The sequence below is a fragment of the Eurosta solidaginis genome, chromosome 4, assembly GCF_040869045.1.
Source record: "Eurosta solidaginis isolate ZX-2024a chromosome 4, ASM4086904v1, whole genome shotgun sequence".
Classification (NCBI taxonomy): domain Eukaryota; kingdom Metazoa; phylum Arthropoda; class Insecta; order Diptera; family Tephritidae; genus Eurosta; species Eurosta solidaginis.
Window position 1 is genome coordinate 150,673,911 of NC_090322.1, and position 21,242 is coordinate 150,695,152.

A 21,242-nucleotide genomic window follows, 5' to 3' on the forward strand; every position below is an offset into this window, starting at 1 on the left:
AATTTTCCACATCCGCATTTGCATCAATATTAATGACACTAATAGGAGTTTTTGTATGAAGCTTTTGCAATATGGCGGGTACATCTAGGTTAGGGTTGTGATCTTCGGCGTTGTTGTGCTGAGTGTATATAAATGTTTCTATTGAGTATTCCAACGATACTGCTTCACATATTCCCTTGAAAACTTTTTCAAATTGTTGATCTTTATTTGATAGCCCAAACAGACCTATAAGCGTTGTGATATTGCGAAAGAACAACATTTTGTATTTAACTGAGTCGGTTGAGTATTGAAACTTAATATTGATACTTTAACCAAAGAGGAAATTATGACTTTGTAAATTCATGCAATACGCATTTGTTTAAGTGCTTTTAATTTCAGAGCTGTAAAGAAAATATAAGGCACACAGGGGAACAGGAATTCTACACCTAACTTTAGGACTTACTGTGCATACCGTCCATTTACCTGATGGTTTTTTCATTAGTTTTTTCATTAGTTTTTGGATTGCGCCGTGGGGTGTGAGTGGGTGGGGAGGATGACAATTTGTGGGGGAAACGCAACAAATTAAATGGGGTTACATGAAATTAAAGCCATTTTTCGGGAAAAATCCCGAGTCGCTCCGCTACATAGAACCGGCTGCCTTGGGAACTTATTTGGTAACCAGGCTAAAATTATAACTGAAAGAGTGGCACAGCTATACAAGCTAGCAACGGCAAGTGGCATAGCATCTAGGGGGTTTTGCAAAAAGACCGTAGTTATTTCATGACGTAGGTCCAGGTTGCTGACAAGATTTAAGTTTGGTCATTGAACAACCCTGGAGTCAAAAATCAAAGTGTTCAGAAAACAGTCTAGCTTATTGACAGGAATTTTTTTGTCGGTCTCGATGAATGCGCAAGCGCTATCTGTTGGCAATTTCAATCAACGGGGACATACACACAAACGCGTGTACTTATCACCTCAGCTTTACTTGTGCAGATTAAATAAGCCTTTTAAAAGGCCAAGCTCAGATAAAATAGCACTGTTCATGAGAAAACACCTTGGATATTAGAGCACAAGCAACCCAACGTATGTTTTCTGTTTATCCTTTAAGCCTTTTGTCATTCCAGAATAATGAAGAAAGGCAAGAATGATCCGAATAACAAAGTGTAGAAACACAGCTAAAGATCTGAGTCTCATCTACCGTTATCATTCCTTAAGACAACAGAGAACTGTTGGGGAAAGTTTGGCTCAATTTAAGAACGAAACCAAAAAACCTAGGAGAATTAAACAGGAGGTGGCGCAGGGTTGTGTTTTTTTCCCGATTCTGATCAATTTATACATATTAGAGATCCCTTCACTCCTAGAACGAGCTACCAAAAGTGTCTATGCCGACTGCTGCACGATAGTTGGAAAAGACCCTGACCATCAATAGACGAACTAGTTTCCAAAATAAATAGTTCCCCACCCATCTTTTTTACTGTTCCCCCTTGGTCGATAAAACCAAGTTCCCGTCCACTCTGTTTAAGAGGTACAAGTAAAAGATGCCACAAATATTGGGCATCCACGTTCATGTCTTTACGTTTTCAACTCCCATTCACCAGAAGGTGTATTGGTACATGCATCTGAAAGCTACTTGAAAGTCCCCCCGGCACCACAAATTGCAACAGCAGTTGGTCTTCTTCACATATACTACGAGTCGCCAGTTTGGTTTCTTGACTTAAAGAAGACGCACGGGAAAGTCTGAACGCGTGTCAAAATCATGTGCTAAGAACAACAACGGGATATCTTCTTATGACCCCTGAACACCAACTACATTGTAAGAAAAAAGATTTCAACTTAAAGGAGCATAATGAAACTCCGGACAGACAGTGTTTGCCGGAGCGGAGCATGCCAGAAAACAATTGCTTGATCTAGCTCTGCTCTTAAAACAATAAGGGAGCACCTCTGTAAGAACTACGATGAGATACGGCATCTACCAACTCAGCCGGTTGATCGATATAAATATAAGGAACCCCTAAGCATAATACACACTGAGGCCGTAAGTATCTTTGCTAGGACGCGCTCGTTGAACGCTCTTACCAATATACTGTTGTAAAAACTAACTAGTATGTCAATTGTTGTGATATTGGTGTATATAATAACCAGTGCTTATGTCACTTGGTGCAGAAGCTGACTAGGGTGTTAACTGTTATGTACCAGATGCATCAAGTTCGTTGACTATTATTGCTTCTGTACGAATCTGGTGTATAAAATAATAAATTTTCAAGAGGTATAGCATCATCAAGAGGTATGATGCTAATAAAGAGGATGGCAATTGATATTTCGTAGGATATCGCCGTGTTAAAAATACCAGTTGCTAATATGGAAAAAAGAACTCTAAGTTGATGGAATTTTGGTACTAGTATTCTTATAGTATACCACAAATTGGCTTGATTGCAGGATATGCACTCATTAAGTCTACGTTAGGTGCTCATGGACTGGCTAGATAAACCTTATCTTAGCTAACATAGAGCTTATTATAACTACAACTATACCCAATGTACAGAAAAAACAGCGAACACGACTAATAGCTTCTATTTTCTTTTTCGACAATTTAAGTAAAAACACCCATGAATTTTTTTTCGAAATTATGTCAATTTCAAAACCGCTTCACAAAAAATCTAAAAAATTCGAAAAGTTTCGAATTTTTATTCAGGACTTGAATCGTGAGTTCCGTTATCGAAACAGAAATCATATAGAATAAATTTACGTTACTGATCATATGAGCGCCAATATTGGTACTGCAACATCCGTACAATATCGTATCGAAACTTTTGACAGAGTGTAATAAATTATATGAGAAATATTTAATAGAACTATGACAGATTGTGACATTTCTTATTTACAAACATAAACAGTGACGTGTAAGAAGACCCTCCAGAAGGCTGAGAGACTATCGACCTGATGAGAAAATAGACACTGTTTTCGTTTTACATAGGATGGGCCAGATCTTCCTCATCAAGACGCAATTGGTCTCGTGAGCCAATTCGGAATAAGCCTGCACAATATAATAAACAGAAGACACTGCATAAAGCTAGCAGGTCAGAGGCCCTTCTGTCTAGATCATCCAATGTATAGGGACCTCAGGGTTCAGAAATTACAGTGCATGTAAGATCATGAGTTGGGAATGATTTATGCCATTTTCATAATAAAAGGCTCATATATGAACTTGCCTTTAAAAATATGAAATGTATATATATGTTCACTTATTTATTAAGAGTCCCGCAGTAAATTCAAGTCGACTACGAATGTAAAGAAGTCTTGAACAAAATTCGAAATGCATATACGCTGATAACCCTAAGGATGTTGTGTCTTCCTCAATTGTAGTCACTGCACCTTGGCTGACAAATTAGATTTAAAGATTTAAGTCTTTCAGAGACCAAAGCACAAAAAATGTTTCATGTAACTCATATATGAGTGGGCAGTATTGGCATCAAAATTTGGGCGTTCACTAATATCATCACAATACTTGGAATGTGCTTGCAGGTACGACAAAAGGGCTTTTAGATTTAACCACACAGATCAACAGGCAAGCAAATGAGTAATCAGCTAAGTATATTAATATTGTGGCGAAAATTAGCATCAGTATGCTGTTAGTAAATAATCACAACACAAATACAGCAAACAGGCAAATTTATGTAAATGCACACACACAACCAGCAACTCGAAGTGAAGAGATATCTCACGCATACATATATAGTCATCAGCCGAAGTTGCTACTCACACATACACACGCATATAGCTAAATTACCAAGCAGGAGATACAACAGTTCTAGAAGGTGAAAAGTCTAGACCTTAGGAGAAATATGTGGACGAGGCAACATAGAGTATAAAAGCAGAGCAAGCTGAGGAATGACTAATCCCTTTGATTTAAACACGTTATTAGTTGTGGAGTGAAATATAATTGCGAAGTACTCCCAAAGTAATTTAAATTAAGACCAGTTTGCAATACTGAATATTGGAGTTATTTATTCGACAGTTTTGCGACTCGGACGTTAGCAGAGGGTGCATAGTAACCGGGATTTCCCTAAATTCATTACACTTTATTATAATGAATATTCTTATACAAACTTATTTAATAAAAATTTAATTTGAAGTATATTCGAAAGCCTTTTTGCTATCGAATGAATTTTGGTGAAGTTTACGAATTGTCTGTTTCGTTCACTGAACTCGCAGCACAAAATTACAATACTGAATGTACGTTTACGTGCAACACGACACTAAGTAAGCAATTTTACGAAACCAGTTGCGGAAGATACGATACGGGCCCAGATTGTTCTGTTATACGGTCACGTATAGAAAACAATTTCAAATTATTTATATGATTTATAAAGTGTGAATCTAATGTATGAGTATCATTCCTTGCTCGAATATTCCATTAATCTGATTCACCATTTTAGAGCTATTTGGATTTAAAAAACTAATTTCGATCACGGATCGTAAAATTTAATTTGATATTATTTTGAGTATGCAGTTTTGTGGTCCAATCAATTTTATAGTAACAGTGTACAAGTTACAGGTCTCACAAAATTAGCATTTACTTTGGACAATTTTTTTCGAAGGATGTTTCAGATTTTCTTACAAATAAAAAAAATAATTTTATTAACTATTTGGAAAAAAATTTGAACAACTTGACATCAGGACGGACAAGACAACAGCTGTTTCGATTAAACCTTGTAAATCTCTTCAAGCCTATTCTTCCCGGGGTGGGACTTAAACCCGCAATTCTACGACGATCGGATTGTTTACAAGCGCATCCAACCATCGCCACATCTTGCTGTTATACAACATTTTTCCAATTGCCTTCTGCTTCGTCTATTTAAACTTCCATATAGAACATAATATTTCTATGCTTTTAAATTAAAATTATTGCTTGTAAAAAATGAGTGAATGCATTCAAAAGCAATTGAGCAATCCTCGCTTTGCAATCACAACTTACTGTCATAACTAAATAAATACAAATAAATGTAAGGCGCGATAAACTTCGAAGAGATTTTAGGGCGAAATTCTCTTCCAATTTGCGTCGTGCTCCTTTTAATTTTTTCCTACAAATTGGCGGGACGGGACGGGACCTACCTGTTTTATGCCTACTCCGAGCGGCATCTGCAAGGCAGATGAGTTTTCGCTGAGAGCTTCTCATGGCAGAAATGCACTAGGAGTGCTTGCCAAACGCTGTCGAGGGGTGATCCTGCTTAGAAAAATTGTCTTCTAATTGTAAAGTTTTGTTTCTAAAATTTTGATGTTGCTTTGTCCGGGACGTGAACCCAGGATCTTCGGTGTGGATGCGGGAGCACGCTACCATCACGCCACGGCAGTCATAACTATCATAGCTTAATTTTGCATACTTTGTAAGAAAGAAAATCGGAAGCACCCTTGGCAAGAAAATTGTTCAAAAATTGTATGCGTATTTCAAAAGAAAATTGCTACTAATGATGGCAAAACGCCGAAACCGGATTGTCTCGATACCAAATTTCACAGGAGATGACGGAAAATCGTGCCAGTGTACAAAGTCCACGTAAAATCGACAAAACAAAATGATTAAGTTAATGCTTGTCAGGATCTTAACTTATTATTTGTTACTTTTGAGATTAAAATTTATTGCGTTAAGTTTTTCCAAATTTTAAAATTTTTTCGAAAACTTGTTTGGGATAAGTTTTCATAGTTTCAGTAACAAAATTTTTGGATTTTTTTTTAAAGAATTTTATTGACAAAAAAAATCTCCACTTATATTTGTTGTATTCGCTTATGTTAAATTTTAACGTTTTTGGCTAAAGAAAAAAAGGGAAATAATTTTCCCTCATTTCACTAAAAAAGTGTGGTAGATGCTTACCGCCACAGAGGCTTTCTCTCCGATTTGAACGAGGTTTCGTACATTCTCTGATACCAAGTTTGCTCTGTTTGCAAGGTACCTGCCCATGAGTGTAGTTATATTCCTAGATAGAATTGAACATCTAGTTGACAATCGCAAAAGTTAAAACTAATACCATAGCCATCCAGAAGCACAACTTATCGCTCCTAGTCGGAGCATAGGGCGGAGACGAACGCTCTCCAGCGACTTCTATCAGTCGCTAAATGTCTTATTTCATTCCAGGTGGCGGTGGAAGAACTCACATTGAAAATCGTACGCATCCAAGTTTGTTGAGGATGACCCCTGCGCCGCCTTCCTTGTGGGTTCCATTGGAAGGCCATTTTGGCAACGTTGTCATCTTCTCTGCGGAGAGTGTGACCGATTAAAACCCACTTACGCTTTTAATTTCAGTGTAGATTGGGGGGTTGTTCGTGAGTGACAGTAGATCGGCGTTGCTTATTGTTCTTGGCCAGAAGATACGGCAGACTATTCTCAATCACTTTTTTATAAACGTTTGCAGTCGTCGGTTAATGCGGTCAGAGATCCGTATAAAAGAACTGATTTCACGCTGGTGTTAAAAATTCTCAGTTTTATTTTAATTGACAATATGCGAGAGCGCCATACTCAGCCTAAGTTGTGGAATGCAGTTCGTGCTTTACAGATCCTTGCAGACACATCCGATTCTGCGCCGCCATCTTTAGTAATTTGGCTGCCAAGGTAGCAGAATTCTTCTACATCCTCAATGACGGTAGTGCTGCCATTTGATACAAGTTGGAGAGGAGATGTGTTCGTTGTTTGCAGTCTCATTAGCTTAGTTTTTGCGTAGTTAATTTTCTAACCGACTGCGCGAGCGTTGATTTCCCATGAGTGTACCTGAAAATAAAAATGCAATTGATTGTTGCCAAACATCTTGCCTTGGCGTCATGTTGACCGAATCTCTTGGCGACATTGGTAAATTTGCTCACATCCATTTATCGTTTATTCTTATTTTATTTTCTATACGAAGGAGTGTCGTCGACATGACGCCAATTTAATTGTTGTGAAATTTTGAGTGTTATTACATACCATTTAATTCTTTATTGTTGTTGGATTTTTAATTTGAGTAATTGAAGTGATGAATATGCTGCACTTGTACGAGAGAGAGAGTACAGTAGTTTGATATTTGAGAAAAAAAGGGTTAGCACCTTTTATTATTGAAAGAATGAAGTTAGTTGAATATTTTTTTACTGAAGCAAAAGCTGACATTACTTTCGTGTAAGTTTAATTTAATAATTTTTTTTTCTTTTTTATGGTACTGGACTCAATACGAATCGAGTATTACCCGGCGTGTATTTCTACGCAAAGGTTGGTGGAATAGCGATTACTAGTAATGGCGTAGATATAGACTTACCTTTGTCAAATTTATCAGCATCGAACAGGATTTTGATTGAGCGATGTCCGTCCGTCCGATAACGCACTAACTTCAGCAAATATAAAAAATTTCTTAACGGAATTTTTTACACTTGCTTATATATGGTAAATGGGCGAAATCAAACCACGCCCATCTTTTTTTCTATATCGAAAATTTCGAAAAAATAGGACAAGACAATAACTAATACTAATAGAATGGTGAAACTTACAGAGTGGAATAACTTTATGAAGTGCCCACATTTGGTAGATGAAAACTTAAATCTTGAGTATGTAGAGAAATTGCGATATATTTATGGTTCGTCAATACACACAAAAAAAAAAAAAGGTGAATGATCCTGGAGAGAAAATCTAAGGAGAAAATCTAAGCACTAGTGAAAATTTATGGGCAAACATATAGGCGTGCGTCTAGAAAACTTCTATTTTTTAAAAAGCTACTTCTACCCCGGTGGTTGAAAACAAACCACAATATTTTGTTTTTGGTTTCGGTTTTACAGTCCAATAAATCAGAAAAAAATTAACTTTTATTTTTTCGCCAACGTTTCGACCTTTTATTTTGGTCTTCTTCAGGGCTCAAGAAAAAATAAAAAAGGCGTTTTTCTGATTTATTGTACTATATACCCGAAACCCAAAACAAAATTGCAATAAATAAAGGGTCGGCAGTGCAAAAAAAAAAAAAAGAAAAACAAGATTTGTAACTTTACTAAAAACAAATAACTTGCGGATTTTAGAGAAGAGCGTCCGCTTCTTATCAGTAATAACCAATACCGGAAAGTTATTATTTTGCTATCGATTTTGAAATATATACGTTGAATTATAAGCTTTTTTTATCGGCTCGTTTTCGCCAAGTTATCGCTGTGTTGTTGGTTCCTTATTGGCTTGTTATCAACGGGTTACAGATATCTACAAACATTTTGTTTAACTTACAGATAAATCGTGGTTAACAAATAGCTAACATGTCGATAACAAACTGATAGTACTCTGATAAGATATCGATAATATTTTGATAACCAACCGATTAAATTTTAATTAAAAAACATCAGCTTTTCGATAACAAATTGAAAATACGCATGTTAACCCTGTTAAAATAAATTGAAAACTCTTCGATAATATATCTAATCTAACTTAATTAAAATATATGGAGGAATTTTTGATAATAATAGACAGCTTTGTTGTTTTATTACACATCGATGGTTTTTTGATAACAAATCGCATTCTTTTGATATCAAATCGAAAACCTTTCGATAACAAATTGGTAACACTTCGAGACATAAATTGGAAATCCATAGCTTTTTAATGATAAATTAAAAAGTTTATTACAAAATATGGACGAATTTTCTATACTAATTGACAGATTTTTGATAAAAAATCGATAGTATTTTGACAACAATTCGCTAACTTTTTCAAACCATGCCGAAAACGAAACATGTCGATAACAAATTTAAGCTTTTGATAAGCTTTTTGATCAAACTCTTTGTATTGAAATTCTTTCGCTAACTCTTTCTACGTTTTTTAATGCGGTAGACAGGGTAGACATAGAGGATCCTCCTCAATCATACGTTTATGTAAATACTTTTTGAAACCGTCGTGCCCACTAAATATCTGCGTTAGGTGATAGTTTTGTCCGCCGTTCTTCTGCTCATACCATTTTTTCTATATCCCAAATTAACGTAAAGGTCCAGTGTCTCTTCCTAGATTCTTACCGACGTTCTTGATATTGAGATTTTCTTGACATCTTCTGATGGTCGCCCGATTTCAATGCAGTTGCTATTCGTATAGTAGCAAAAGGTTGATAATTTATCTTTTTGGTGAATATTTTTAGATCCGTGCAACACTGGTCCAGCATATAATATCATCGATCTGGTTACGTTTAACAATATCTGACGGGTAGCTTCAACCGGGCCGCCGGTATGTTTCGTTATCCGCATTAGGGCACCACTAGGTTAGGTTAGGTTGAACTGGCCGGTCAATAAAGACCTCACATAGACTGAATAAGTCCACAGTGTAACCAGAATGTGTTTTGACGACCAAACGGAAGAACCCCAAACAGGTGCCAGGACATATGTTATAGAATAACTCCGTCCTCTTGGCAAATACCAGAAGTTTTCTAGGAGCCAGCTTAATTGCTGCCTCAAAATTTGGCAGCTCTGCGGCTCCTAATAGCTGGAGCCTTGACCCGGCGAACGCAGGACATGAACGCAGAACGTGCTCAACCGTTTCTTCCTGCAGCTCACACTTCCTACGCTTGCCGTTACTGATGAGGCCTAACTTATAAGCATGTGACGCCAGAAGGCAGTGTCCAGGGCCCCGCTAACTTTAGAAAATTTCTATCGCACCGCCCTGAAGTGCATTTTAAAAGTTACCTTTGATACATCTGCAGCTGCAAAAATGATAATTAGATCTGTGTTTTGTCCTAGCGACGTGTTGTAGCATTATATGTCACACCCACTGTATTGTATCATTATACGTCACACCCACTGTAACATACTTGCGGCATTACGCATAACAAATCCCAAATATATTTTAGTAATAATCATATTACAATATTTTCCAACATAAATTATTGAACTAACCCAGACGGCTAACCAACTTCAATGGAATGCCGAATATGAGACCCATATCCATTCACAGTTAATAAACTATACATACAAACATACAACCCATGGTGGGAAAATATCAAAACACTCAAATTGATCTGCTGACGCTGCTAAATGTACAAAACTACATGTATGGAGTTATGCATACAAAACTACATGTATACAAAGACTGTATACAAACGTACATGTATGCATAACCCATTTCCTATGTACTTATTTTTTGTTATTAGTATTAAGATATTTATGAATGTATAGGTTAAGCAAATTACTATAAAAGAAGAGAAATTAATTAATAAAAGAAGATTTAATGTTGGACAACCAAAGTCTTCACTTCTTTTATTTATTACCTTTCAGTGTGTTTCTTTTGAACAGTGTATAGTGAGAACCTCTATCAAAGATAATATAAAATAATAATTTCATTAAAAAATTTTATGGAGATCTTTTGTTGTTCAGTAACAATTTTATTTTACCAGGAAATTTTAAAAATTTTCATTTTACATTTTCAAACTCATCAAAAATCTCAAAGAAATCTCTTTCACACCAAAGCGATACAGCAGAATACCTTAACTACTCCCCCTTTTTAATATGAAACGTCCTCGTTTGAGTTAATAGGATTAATTCTACTATATGCCTACAGCGTTTGAAATATCATAAGATATAATAACTTAAAATTCAAAATTTAACAACAAACATCCATTAAACAACATAATTAAATACATGTAAATATTCAAAATTGATAGTACAATCAAACATAATATGAAAATTTAATAAAAAAAAAAAAAAAAATTTTATATGTTTTTTCTCATCTTAGATTGCTTTTATGAATCTTTTTTCCTTCGATTAAAACTGATGGGCCCTTTTCAATTACTTTTTCCACAAATATTTTATCACAATTATTTCTCCTTACGAAAACTTTTTCCCAAGGTTCATATTATTTCATTGTTTTATTTTTATTGCATCTTTCTAAAGTCTCTTCCTGAACCTTAAATAATCTCTCCCGAACTTTACTTAATTCACTAGCCGATTTATTTTGAAAAATTTCAATTGGCTTAGAGTTTGTTGTTGAATGAATGCTATTATTATATTTATTTGTTGCCAACAAAACAAGATCCACTGTCTCATTTAACTGCTGTTGCTCTTTAATAAAGCGAGATATTTTCATTAATGTTGAGTGAAACCTCTCCACCTGACCACTGGTTTCACTGTGTAGTGTGGGAATGAAAAATTGCTCTATTGAAAAATTATCCCTTAACAAAGTTTTTATAACATTTGACTGAAAAGCCTTTTCATTGTCTGAAACAATTATTTTCGTGTTTTTGAAAACTAATAAAATTTCAAGTAAAGCATCTTTTATATCCAAAGTAGATCGAGACGCAATTGGTTTAACAACAGCAAATTTTGAAAATTTATCTACGCAAGTTAAGAAAAACTGTTTATCTGTTATGAAAATATCAAGATGTAGGATTTCGCCAGGGTAATTGGTATTGGAGTCCTCCCAATTACTAGGCTTTCGCTGATATTTATTCTCCAAACATATTTTATAGTTTGTAATAATTGATTTTATAGTTTTTTTAATATCAGGAAAATAATACTCACTAATAATTTGCTTAAAATTCTCAATTAAACAACGGTGGGCTCGATTATGTTCAGCAGTTATAACTTCAAGCTGATCATTTTTATTTGTCAAATCTATTACAAGCAGTTCAGTATGTCTAAATTTTATACCTGGAAATCAAGAAACTATACGATTTTGAACTTTCGTCAAAGTCTGTAGATCGCAGTGAATAGCATTAGTGCTGCTAGGATTAACGACTTCTTTTAAACACAATAAAAAATTTTCAACAGAATCAAAAACAATAGTATGACGTATAGAAGTGTAGAAGTTTTAATAAAAGATGGTCCTTTTGTTAAGACAATTTGATTTCTAAATTGGTTAACTGGGCACTTAACAGTTTCAATTACATCTGTTGAAGATTCTTCACTATGCACTGTTTCCAAAGTTATAGTATGGCTATTTTATACTGTCTTGAAAGAGGATCAGCTATTTTGTTCTCTTTTCCAGGCTTATTATGAAATGTTGGAGAAAATTCTTCGATAAATGCACGCCATCCTTTCATTTTTGTATTTGGGTTTTTTTTCCGAAATAGAGAATATAAGTGGCTAATGGTCAGTAAATATCCTTACATTTTTTGTACCATAAAAATATGGTCTCAACGCTTTCAATGCCCACACAATAGCTAACATCTCACGTTCGTTTGTTGCATAGTTTTGCTCAGTGGAATAAAGAGTTCGAGAAATCATTGTGATTGATTTACTAATGCATTTGACGAAGCATCAGTTGTTAGCTCAAATGGACAATTAATATCTGGATGCTGTAAAAGTACATCTTCCGAAGCAAGTATTTTCTTAATTTTTGTAAAAGGCAACTCTGCTTCACGATCAAAATTAATTTTCACATATTTCGATTTATGTGCGTCAATATGGCCATTCTCACCACGCAAAAATTTTGTTAATGGTTTCACTATTGAAGGATAATTTTTAACAAACCTGCGATAATAGCCAGCTAGCCCAAGAAAAGATCGCAACCCCCGTAATGTCTCCGGCATTTTATAGTTAATTATATCCCGAACTTTATCAGGAAAGGTTCGAATACCATTTTGTGAAACCATGAATCCTAAAAACTCAAAATATGTCTTAAAAAATTTCGACTTATCTGACGATACCCTCATTCCTGATTGCTACAACATTTTTAAAATGTTATCTACATCTCTTATGTGTGTATCTTCGTCGCGTGAAAAAATAATAATGTCATCGATGTAAACGTGACATGTCTTACCTATTTCGTCGCGTAGAACATCATAAATTGCACGCTGAAAAATGCTTGGGGCGTTTTTCAATCCAAACGGCAAACGACAAAACTCGTATTTTCCATTATTAATGCTGAAAGCAAATTTTGGCTTGTCCTTTTCGTATAAATTTATCTGGTGGAAACCAGATTTCAAATCAAGAGTAGTGAAAACCCGTGATTTTCCTAAATTTGACAAAATTACAGAAATATCGGGTATTGGATATTTATCTGATATAGTTTTTTATTGATTTTTCGGAAATCAATTACCATTCGCAACTTTTGCTTTCCATTTTCATCCAACCCCTTTTTTGTTACAACGGTATTGGAGAATTATATGTAGAAAACGATTTTCTAATTATGCCATCTTTCAGAAGACTAAGTATTTCATTATTAATGAAATCTGCAGCACACATAGGATAAGGACAACCTCTACTATAAATAGGATCATTTGTTACTGTACGTATTTTAGCTACTACATTTGTATTAAAAGGCAAGGCTCGGTTTGGATTCGCGAACGCATTAATATTATTATTTATCATTTCTCTGAAATGATTACGTACATGTTCCGGAACTGAATCTTCTGTTATCGTAATCAGGTTAACTTGATTACAATTAAGCTGTTCAATTGCAACTCTACCATTTCGATAACACAAATATCCACTTTCTGTATAAATTTTCGCATCAATTTCTCTTAAAAAGTCATATCCTATGATACTGTCAAACGTGTTTAATGTTTCAAGCAAGTAAAACGTTGAAGTATGATCAAGTAAATTAACTAGACACTTTTGATTTATTAAATTGACTCCATTTATTGATTTTAATCTAAACGGATGTTTTATTAATAGTTTTTCGATATACCAGTATCAATTAAGAAACGAAGCTCCTGTCCATTCACCAATTTTTTAGTAATGTATGGCAGGAGCGAATTTAGTTTAAAAAATTTATCTCATCACTAAAATCTTAAACTTGAATTTGGGACCCATTATCATCTAATTCAATCCCACCAATATTATTTTCATTATAATTAAGTTCATCACAAAACCGAACAGTTTTGTCAGGCATATAATTTATACGTTGAGTTTTTTACAAAAGCCTCTCAAAAGAGCCAGATAGTTCCCTAGGGCGTTTAAGTGGTACTAATCGATTCGGCAATTGCTCAGGATGAGCGATTCCGACTTGGAGTTAGAAAACCATTTCCTGATGTCCTTTGCTTATAAAATGATGACCCTGGGTCCACTTCCATTTGCTGCGGTTGATTTTTAAAATTTGAACCTGATAACGGACTATGTTTACTCAGAGTTACAGATGGACGGAAATTGTTAGGTTTTATCATATTACCTATAGCAAAAGTGTTTGCAAAGTCGTACCGTTTATGATTCGATTCTAATTTTCTTAGCAATGGCTAATGCAGTAGGGAGGTCCTTTGGCCTTGATGAAAAAAGGATAACACATAAAGGACGACGGAGCCCAGAGATGAAAACACGTAGAGCGTTTTCTCTGGCTTTCTCATTTAGCGCATCTATTACTTCATTATTGTTACTGTAAGCCATTATATGCCTGTTAATTATCAGAATTAAATGCTCCTCAAACTTACCATAATACTCTGCAATAGATAGACTACCCTGCCTAAGGATACTCAGCTCATTTTCAAAAACATATATGGGTCTTTTATCTGCGTACGTCTGATCCAGCCTTTCAATGATCGCTTCAAAATTTAAAACAGTATTGAAAGATGACAACGTCATGTTGGCGGAACCAGTAATTTTATTTCTAAGTATACCTAGAGCTACGTAATATTTTTCTGATCTAATCTACAGTACCCTAAATCAATTGTAGAAATTATTTCCACAGGTTTGTAAGCCTCTACATTTGATACCTCTAATCGCCCAAGAGCCAAAGTAAGAGAATCTAGTTTAGCCGCTAATTCTCGCCTAGCATTTTCACTTGCCTCTATTTTATTATCTATCTCCTGTCTAGTATTATCACTTGCCACCTTAATTATTTCCAATACCTGTTCCCGTGTTATACTCATTTTATTAACCCAAACTATCCTAAATTATTACACAAATAATTTAAATAATTTAAATTACAAATTGTATGTAATTTAAGTATTCTATTTTTTTCTAAGTAAAATCGAAAAGGATCCTTTGTAAAAAAAATGTATAAAAACAATCTTAATATTTGCGCAGTACCCTAGAATGGTTTTCACAAAAAAAAAAAAAAAAAAAAACATTCAAAATCGCATATAAATCAAATGATAGTATTTTCTTTTAACAATAGTACTTTTTATGCCCTCATAATAAATTCAAATATTTAAACCAAATAGCCACATCAATTTTGATATCTACTTACAGTTTATATTTTATTTTTAGATATAGGTACTTGATCGATTAAAAGATTATTTGATTGAAGCATATAAATTGATTAAATGATGTTAGTTGATTGTATTATTTTCTTATCCTTCCGTCAAAGACTAACCCGTCTGGAATATATTTTCCTTTACCTATAAGAATAGGCAATTGTGTTTCAGGATTCGAGCGCTGCCTTACTTTTTTCTCCGTTAAAAATTGCTTGTTGTTTAGGGATTATGAATGATGCGGCGTATAGGATTTTATGATCCTTTTTTGCACGTTCAAAATTTATGGAGTTATTTTATTTCACTTTTTAAAAAAAGTTTCAATAGAAATATTTAGCATTTTATGATCCTTTTAATTATTACTATTTTATTTTTTACAAAGTGAATTCAACGGAGCTTCATATCTAGGATTTTATAATCCTTTGAAAAGAAAACTTTAAGACAGCCCCACGTTAGGCGCCAAATAATAATTTTATTAAAAAATTTTATGGAGATCTTTTGTTGATCAGTAACAATTTTATTCTACCAGGAAATTTCAAAAATTTTCATTTTACATTTTCAATCTCATCAAAAATCTCAAAGAAAACTCTTTCACACCAAAGCCATACAGTAGAATACCTTAACTTATATACTACTTATTAATGTTCAAAGTGTGGTTTTTCGTTCTTTACTATTACAAGGAAAGCCTTGCCTTATTCCCCTGTTTATTTATGCATTCAGAGGAGTTTTAAAAGGGCTATAGCTATATATACGTTCAAAACCACTCCCTGGTCGGAGGTGGTTGGTCATAACTTACCTGGCAAGCTCATGGTCTCTATTCATCTTCATTTATTGGCGCTTAATCACATTGGTGACTTTGCCAATTTGATAGCAAAGCACATAAATCATTTCTGCTTCGCCATAAATGACTTCGAATGGGAGCAAAAACGCAGTTCAAGACTCACTCCCCCTGCTTCAATCAATCAAGTGACGATATGTTTTCTTATAGCTACCGCGTATTTATCCATTCGAAACACTTGCGATGTGATGTGGTTAATTCGCTACACATACTTGAACAAATAATCAAACATAATTATTCAGCCCGTTGAACAGACTATTTGGGCTTTCACTCATTGCCTTATGCACATATCTGCGTAGAACTCACTCGGTAGATCATTTAACCTATTTTCCTGGACTTCATCCTACATTAATTCTACAACTGTCCACCAAAAAACAAGGTAATAATGGAATCAAAAAAACTAAATGGGAAACTTCTTAAGTTGTGTTTTAAGTATATTTAGAACTTAATGAATTGCGACAGTGCTTGCTCCAAAAAATGAGAAGAGTTTAAAAATTAAATTTATTAATATCGTGAAAATCACTTCTTTCTATGGCATAAAATATTAAAAGCCCACCTAAAAGCAGTTCATGAAAATATGAACTGTGCATATTCACCAAACTCTCGTTGAACTAACCGAGAAGGCCACTGAATATGAATTTCTGTTACAATATTTATTAAATATTGATCTTCTCTACTGGCTTGTAGCCAAATTTCCAAAATAGACTTAGACAGCATCCCAAGCAATGACAATGAAATATCTTACATATAAGAACAACAAGTAAGAATATCAACAAAACTGCTTTTCAACTTTCAAACTTTGTTTCTTTTCAATATCTGCTTTTCATGTCGCTTTGTCAATGTCATTCCAAAACAATTTTAAATTGTTCATTGTTAATTGTTCAAAAAAGTGACAAAAACAATGCAAACCTCCCCACCTTTGCTTTAAATTACGACTAAAATGTATGTGTTCCCCCTTTTGTGTGAATATGAATTGATTTCTGTTTTGCAATGGATAAAATTTTATGGCCACATATAAAAAAGTCACATCCACAAATTCGCTTAACAAATATTCTCTTGACAATTACAATAAATTATTTATTGCTCTTGGCTAACAGTTTGTATAATAACTTTTATTATTTTATGCGACATTTTATTTGAAGCGGCGTTAAAGTGACTATGGCTGTGTAAAAATGACTGCGTCTGCTGGAATGACAGATTACTTTATGAAATTTTCGCGTAAGACTCTCATGCTGGTTTACTATGTAATAAAAAAGGCTGTAAATTTACTTCCATACAATCTTTTTTGTCTCTTAAGCAATTTGGACTATTAATTCATAATTATGTTTAATTGTGGCAATTTTCTTTTTAGTCGGTATCAAATACAGCAGCTGCGCGTGTAACGATGGTCTGGGTTACTCATACGCCATGGTGATCCCGTTTTGTTACATTTCTATAACATGGGAAATCGCAAATGTTAGCAAAGGCAAGTTTTGTTTAGATAAGTACGCAAAGTACTACCGATTTTGGAGGTTGTGTTGAATTGGCCGGTCCATGCGTACCTCACATAGATTAAATGAGTCCAACGACTGATAAGCCTTTGATAACCCACCCCAATGGGTTAGGGGGTCAGAAAATACCCGCGGTAGGTACGCCTGTCGTAAGAGGCGACTAAAATACCAGATTCAAGGGGCTGTGTAGCGCAACCTTTCAGGTTGCCAGCGATATATAGCTTCTTTAAACCCAATTGTCAACCTCACCTATCCGTGGCGCATCCTGTATCACTAACAGACGAGGCTCTGGCGACCCCAAGCTCCTCATGGAACTTGAGGGTGGGGAGAGAGGGATGGCCTGAAGGTTTTATGTGGCCATATATTTAAATCGTTCCCGAGATGTTTGGGCTAGCACCTTAATGATGCTGTGTTCCCGGAGCGTACCGGATCTGTATCCGGCAAAGGACCATCACATCGATAACACTCCCCAAAGCCTTCGGGGAGCAGACTTATCGCTACAACAACTACAACAACAACAACTGATAGGCCCTACAAAAACCTGTACCAATATAAAAAAATTCATAATTCTACCACCCTGCTGTATGCCCCTGTCCACCAGCATTTTGACATACAATATTTCGCCAATTCAGCACGCAGCTGATCCATCTATGTTGTTAAGGCTGGATGTGTTTCAGTATAATTAAGAGCATCCATGATCGCCCGCAGAGGCCTTGCTGAAAGCTCCATTAATGTCTAAAAATACAACTTGGGCGTACTTCTTATTATACAACGCTTTCTCCATGTTTAAAACTATGCTATGAAGTGCCGAGCCTATCGACTTGCCTTTGGTGTACGCATGATGTGTTTTTTGAGAACAGTTTCCCATCCATGCTGAGTTTTACATAAACATTTATCAGCCTCTCTAAGGATATTGAGCAGAATTTATGTTAAGATAATGAACCTGTATTCTTTGAGATCCATATGACTAATATTCTTCCTTTTTGCTAGGAATACTACGCAAACTACTTTCTTCCAGAGTGGTAAAGGTGGTTCAGCTTTATGCACCATAGAATATTTTTTAAACCATTCCGCTATCGCTTTACTCAAAATTTGTAGCAAGGCAGGGAATATGCCATCTGATTCCGGTGATTAAAACTTAGGGAAAGTCTTCGATTTATGTATCAGTCAATAAGTCTGAAACCACCTTCTACGTGATCGCAGTGTAACTTCTGACATCTGGTTCTTTGCAGCCTACTTAGGATTTCTCGGTTTTGTTTCTAAATGTTTCTGAAACTAGGTCTAGGGTTTCTAAAACTTCTCGCCTTTCTCTAATACTTTCAGAGGTATACTGAAGCTAATGTACGTATTTTCCGTGAAGGATATCCTGTCAAGGACCCTCAAATTATAGCTTGATATATCGCGTTTAGAACTAAATGTGACATAAATAACATTGCCAGATATTGGACCAACATATGAGGAGAAAGTACCCCTATGGGTATCTGCAAATCGATCTGCAATTTGTAACAAAAGGAAAACTCGCCTCTCCCCACACATTGTGTTGCCCAATCCCATCCAAGATAAAGACCAAACGTTTTTTCCTCTTCCAATAGCTTATTCCACTACTCTGATGCAGTTTCCCCATTAGCAGAATGTCACGATAAATGCCTATTCATTCTTTCACATCGATGGTCATTACTGCGAGATCAGCGGTAATGTAATTAGGAAGCACACTTGGGTTTGGCTATTTTTTTACCATGATTGCGACTCTCAACTCACCTTCTGATTGCGCGTAGTAAGTTAAAAATTTTCGCGGGCTGAGCCCAAAAGGCTCTCCTCCCGATAAGAACCACTGCTCCTGGATCAGCGCAAAAGCAAAATAATTTTTCTTAAAGGTTAGAACGAGGTTGCTCCACGACACTTTACTGTGCTCGAGATTTAAAGTGGGCAGTCTACGGCCCGTATTATGAAAAACTCAAATTCGCTTCATCTCCGCAATAGTTTGCAGCAGGTATTCAATATTTGGTATAGTGATCCCATATATGGGAGAGCTGTTGGGTTAGGAATTGTGGTGGGAGTGGGATTAGGAGTGGTAGTGGAAGGGTTTGGGAGTGGAAGGGAGATACATCTGTTCCATTTATGGTATGGAGAAAATTGAAGATTGAGTAGGAGAGAATGGAAAAGAGAGTGGCACCTGGAGAGGGTGTGTGATTGGGACTTTTGGTGAGGGCGGAATTGGAAGTAGGAGAGGGAGTTGGAGTTTTATTGTAATAGAAGACTGGAGAGGGAATCAGATTGGAAGTTGGAGGGGAAGTGGAAATGGGATTGGAAGAGGGAATGGCTGTTGGATTGGAGTGAGGCGGGAGAGGGGGTAAAAACGTGTGTTGGAGTGGGTGAAGACGTTGGATTAGGACTGGAATTTGGAGAGTTAGTTGATGTGAAATTGGGAGAGAGAGTGGGAGTGGAATTGGTAGCGGGAAAGACAGTGGGACTGGGAGTAAGAGTGCAAGTTTGAGTGGAAGCCGGAGTGTTGGTGGGGGTGGAAGGGAGAGGGGTTTGGGAAGATAAATAGAATTAAGTATATAGGAGAAAAATAAGTAGAAAAACGGCAGATAGAGTAAAAAAGATAATAGATAGTGCAGACTAGAAGCAAGAATCACTTTTTGAATTGGAATAAACCAGTTTTCTGGCAGAACCAAGTCTACCGACTACGCGACTTTCAAATAAATGCAGTTTGGTATGACTTTTTATAATATAAAATCACATTTGTCAGAATGAGCGAGGTTTGATATTATGATGTCGCACCTTCTCAGATTGTTTTCCACCAACTGACATTCATATAGAACAAGCGATGTTATTTTCGTTCGCAATCGTAAAAACAACAATAAAGACCTTATTGAACATATCCAATTTACATTTACTGAACCCGTATGATGTGATGTCACATCGCATGACTTACACTGTGTCACATCGATATAGTGCTGCTTGATATGACATCATATCGAACATTTATAAGTAAATATGTACATATACAAACAGTTTCACTTCCTACCAAGCAAATGTTTCAACATCAAATAAGCGGGAAACGCATAATATCACAAATATTTTTTTCGAGCCAAATCACATAAACTAAAATTACCAACATATATTGGAAATATCAGAAATTAGTTTTTGGCATTTTAGATTAGATTTTGGGATTTTTCTCCAAATTCTCTTCTCTGTCTAATTTATTTGCTTATTTAAAACAATGCATGCTTTTCAACTTAGTCCATATGCATTTCGCAAAAGCTTCATATCGCTTGTGGAAGTCAACCGTTTTGAGGTAAATAATAAAAAAGCACAACAAGGAATTTGAACGAAGCAATAAAAAATGTACATATTTATAACAGATACAATGAAAACAAGTGTTAAGAAAAAAAAAAAGAATAGCAAAATGCTTTACTTCCGCTCAGAGTGAACATTTGCTAAAGAAGAAGTAGAAAGATATGAAAATTGGCACAAAAATGTAAAGCAAAAAAGGGCAAAACGTAATTGCTTTTCTATGCTATATTTGTTCACGTCTAAATATTGTGCCTTTATAAAAACATACATATATGTTTGTACTTAGAATAGTATTAAAGGAATATCTGTGATGTTTAAGAGGTTTGTTTTTGGGAACCCCTTTCATTCTTTGTCTTACAAAAAGCGACGCAGCATGTGCTTATTTGGCTTCTGGATGCCTGCGAGCATCGCACAAACTTAGTACACTAAACATAATAAAATATAAGTGAGAAAGACACGTGCATTGAATAGAGTGAAATGGGAAGAGGGAGCCTCATACAAAGGAGGGAGAGATGAGAATTATGGCAAGGAGCAAAGTATTCA

At 35.4% G+C, this 21,242-nt stretch overlaps 1 protein-coding gene across 7 annotated transcripts in view; it reads right to left on the minus strand.

The window, feature by feature from the left end:
* The window catches only part of LOC137250502 (inactive dipeptidyl peptidase 10), a 768,065-nt gene that overhangs the window by 183,394 nt on the left and 563,429 nt on the right, over positions 1 to 21,242 (minus strand). The gene's annotated exons all lie outside the window — the stretch shown is intronic.